Source organism: Triturus cristatus, chromosome 6, assembly GCF_964204655.1.
Source record: "Triturus cristatus chromosome 6, aTriCri1.1, whole genome shotgun sequence".
NCBI classification, from domain to species: Eukaryota; Metazoa; Chordata; class Amphibia; order Caudata; family Salamandridae; genus Triturus; species Triturus cristatus.
Genome location: NC_140589.1, coordinates 328,050,760 through 328,054,975, shown reverse-complemented (window position 1 = coordinate 328,054,975; position 4,216 = coordinate 328,050,760). Strand labels below are relative to the sequence as shown.

The 4,216-nt window shown below is 48.2% G+C and overlaps 1 pseudogene; it reads right to left on the bottom strand.

The window, feature by feature from the left end:
• Positions 1-3,186: 3,186 nt before the first annotated feature.
• Positions 3,187-3,365, bottom strand: LOC146816835 (U2 spliceosomal RNA; annotated as a pseudogene).
• Between the last annotated feature and the right edge of the window lie 851 nt (positions 3,366-4,216).

The window sequence follows — 4,216 nt, the reverse complement described above, 5'->3', positions numbered from 1 at the left end:
TCTCGAGGACCATTAATGCTGAAAGTAGAATGAATGATTGGTGTTATGGGCCCCACCAGTGAATGAGTGAATGAAATGTGGTCCGGTCTGTAGCGAGGGGATTTGTGGTGTTCAGCGCTGGAGCAGAACCACCATCACTGGAGGGTGGAGGCCGAGAATAGGGCCTCCAGATCTGGTGTATCATCTAAGTCAAGAACTGGATGATCAGTAACTTCAAGTACCTGAGCAACTTCCTGGTAAGCCTCCTCTGAATCAGAGAGGCAAAGGAGGGGGTCATACCGTCCGCCTCTGGAAAAGCGATCCAGAGAGGAAACACGGCGTTTAGAGCGCGTGGTATGAGTGGAGTCCGTGGTGGGTTGAGAAGCACGGGATTTGCGTTTATTGGTGGAATAAGTGGTCCACCCACTGTGATCCATGTCTCGGGACGGATCTTTGACTACATCCGGGGATGCCATTCGCAATACAGGGGATTCAGCAAGTTTTTTCCCTAATTTGGGCCGACGCTGCGATTTGGGAGGATGAGGGAGTGTGGGGGAAATGACAGAAGGAAAAGTTTCGGGCACTTCAGTAGGAGAGTCGACAGACGTGGAGGGGGGTGGAGCAAGATCCAGAGTAGTAGGCACAACCGATGCCGCCTGGGACGAACCTGTGCGTTGCACTTTCCGTGTTAAAGCAGCGTGCTTGAGGCGCAAGTTTTCCGTACTCTCCTTTGCAGCATCCTCTGTCTGGAGGGACTGTAAGTCAAGGCTCTCAGCAGAAGGGTTGACCCCCATACGCCTCATCGTTCTCCTCCTCATCCTCAGCTGGTTCTGGAGCGACACCACAGCGCCGAATGTCCACACCATCTATGACCCCCAGGATTTCAGAGTCGGTGACATCCGGAACTGCTTCAGGAGAGGGTGCCGCCACCTGTGAGAGAGAGGAAAGAGGCAGAGGGCTTGGTATACTAGCAGCAGAAGCATAGGAACATTTTCCTTTGGGACAGGTTTTAAACAAATGGTCAGTACTGCCACAGAGGTTACACTTCTTAGGAACTACACAGTCCTGTGCCTTGTGATCGGCGCCCCCACAATTACGACAGATCATGCCAGAGCACTGTTCCTTAGTGTGGCCAAATTGCTGGCAGAGTCTGCAGAAAAGGGGTTGCCCAGAGTAAACCAAAACACCTTTGTTGGTCCCTAGCGAGAAGGTCTGTGGGGGGTGCGTCAGGCCTCCTATACCAGTGGGATCGTCTTTAAAGGTAACAACATATTTTCGTTTCCCATTCCAGATCCCACAGATATTTTTAATTTTTTGCCCACCGCAGATGGAAGCACAATAACGATTTAAAAATACCTCAATCAGTCTCAGATCTGTGTAGGGATTGTACATGTGTACTACTACCAGAATCACCTCTTTAGGGGCGGAAAGAGATGTAACACTGAGGCCCCAAAAAGGAGGGGGGGGGGGAGGATCCTGACAATGGGTGACACATTGCATAAAATCTTTACAAATAGAATCACTTGAAAACGTAACATCAAAGATGCCCCTGTTAGAGAAATCTTGAATACATTCAATGGCATGGTCGGTAAGTTTACATTCCTTCTTAATAATAGTGTCAACTAAATTTACCACATTTTTCTCTTTCTTAAAAGCATCACTAACAGCCACACGCACAGTATTTGGCACATAGTCAAAATTACCAGAGGTCCCCGCCATGCGGGAATATGAGGCCATGTTCACCCCTGTAGAGCCCGGGGGGGGAAGCCCCCAGCGAGGAGGAAGGAAACTGGCCAAGCCCCCAAGGGATTTAAACAAAACCACACGAAATGTAAAGAAAAAGCACCGCACTGACAGCTGCCACTGCGCGGAAAGGAATGCAGTTCAAAAGCGCATGCAAATGAGGCCGAAGGGCGTGATGGGAAGCAGCAAGGAAAGCGCCCCCGGCCTCCGTGGAAAGGAAACAGTGATGCCACAAGATGTAAATATACCAAAGGAGGGGCGAAAGGCCCACAGGCCGGGCAGAGCGACCCTCCCTTAAGGAGATACCATAACAGAGGCAAGCGGTAGGGAAAGCCTGGCACTGCAGCAGGAAGCAGTTCAAGTCAGGAAAGGAGATCAAAAGTAACCCCTAGGACCCCCTTCCCTATGCGAACCGCACGGCCAGAGAAGGGGGTGGCCAGGTGCCTCACAGGGACACCGCAGGAAGCACAGGCTGGTGCAAGGGATAAGGTCCGAGGCCGTTGCTCATGATGACCAGTGGACACTGGAAGTCCTGCACGAGCCGCGTTGACCAATCCACCACTCCCGAACTCGTCCAAGATGGATACGAAGGTCCAATCCAAAGCAGGCCGGCCAGGTGTGAGGGGCCCGGCCCACAGTTACCCCCTCAGGAAGTATCCAGGGCCCTAAACAACAGGAGTGTCCAGGGCTGTAATATACTGGGAATGTCCGCCAGTCCGCGTAACCAAAATCCACAAAAAATAAAAATGAAACCCCCGCTTGCCTACCCCACCCAGAGACGCAGCCTTGCCCCGGTCAAGCCAGGGAGCGAAGGCCAAGCCCTGTAGGGAGAGTGTATAGCAAACGTATGTGCACCGTAAACCGTCACCCCTAGTGGCGCAGCCTGGCTCCGGACAAGCCAGAGAAACACAGGCCCAGCCCTGGAGGGATCAGGGGGCACTTCGTAACCCTTGGCGACAACCAAGCAAAACACCTAATCTGAGCCAAAAGGCCGAGAAGCGATAACCAGAATGGTGCCAGAATTCACACCTCCCGAAGCAATCTACCTGGCTGACCTGGACCGGGATCTTCCCTTTCTGTCTCTACCTCAATCCTACTGACTTGCTGGAAAACTTCCTCCATTCGTTCCCCAGTGAAATCGATCCAAAAATGAATGAAACTCTGTTGCTGGAAAAGCAGTCTCCTTCTGACATTTTTCTCTTCCAAAGTGCAGCGTCTGGATGGAGAAGGAAATAAAAATAAAAAAAAGTTCCAGAAAACGCGAAAAATATATAAATAAATAAAGCGTGTTTGCGGCAGATCAAAGAAATAAATAAAGAAATAAAGCAAGACGCGGTGACCAGGGTGGTTTTATTTTCGCGTAAACACAGTAGCGCCACAGTAGCGCCACTTTACAGGGTTTGGTAGTGAAGCGCTACTTTCGTTTTCTCATCTATCTTTCAACAGCATTGTTTTCCCCGGGTGGGGAAGTGCACCATTCCTGGAGGTACTGCAATACCAGGTTGATGTGTGGAGTGGACAGAGCAAGCTCCTATTCCATCTCCCTGTTCCAAAAATCAAAATTAATATATGGTCCCCAGATAGAGGACGTAGCAGATATTAAACTGATAAGAATAGATTTTTTTTTTTTTGTAAAAATATATTTTATTTATAAAATTGTGCAGATATACATGTTGACCAATCCCATAGGGTGGTGTACATCTGAGCCTGAGTAGGGGGTGCACGTAGGCACCAACCTACCGGTTTTCCATCAAGATTATATTCATAAAACACTCACTTTTATGCTGAAGTGAGGCTTCGTTTAAGAAACCCATTCTGCCCATTTTTCCTGTTTCCATATTTTTTCTGCTTTTTCTTTTCCATAATAGAACACCATAATCTTGTCTAGGCACATGTGGATGACGTCTTGTATCTCAAGTTCTTTATGTTTAAATAAGAGCAGGTTTCTGGCTACCCATAAACTTTCTTTTGCACAACTAAGTATCCTCCATAGGGTTCTGTCTTTATTTTTTGACAGGGAACTTCCTATACCATACAGTACTATTTCATACTTTAATGTTTGTAAATTGGTTATTTCTCTAATCAACAGTCTTAATTTTTTCCAAAACTTTTGAGCAAAACAGCAGTTCCATAGGAAATGCATGGTTGATTCTTCCGCTGGGCAGTCTGGTCTTGGGCATGTTGCTGAGTTTGCCAGTCCTCGTCGGTGTTGGAAAGCTTTCACTGGCAGCGCGTTGGTGACCGCCAGCCATGCAATGTCTTTTTGTGCATTTGTAATATCTGTGTGGTTAGTTTTTTGCCAAACTGAATTGGAGAGTTTCTCTGGTAGGTTGTTCACCATCTCCATTTTCTCCAACTGTTCTAGTTCTTTTTTCAGCAGTGTTCTTGCTTCAAAGCAGTCTTTGTCAACCTCCAGTTGCTGCAGCATCGTAATGAAGGGTTCTAGGCAGGCATAGAGTTTGTGGAGGAAGAAGGCGACAGGGATTGCATTGTT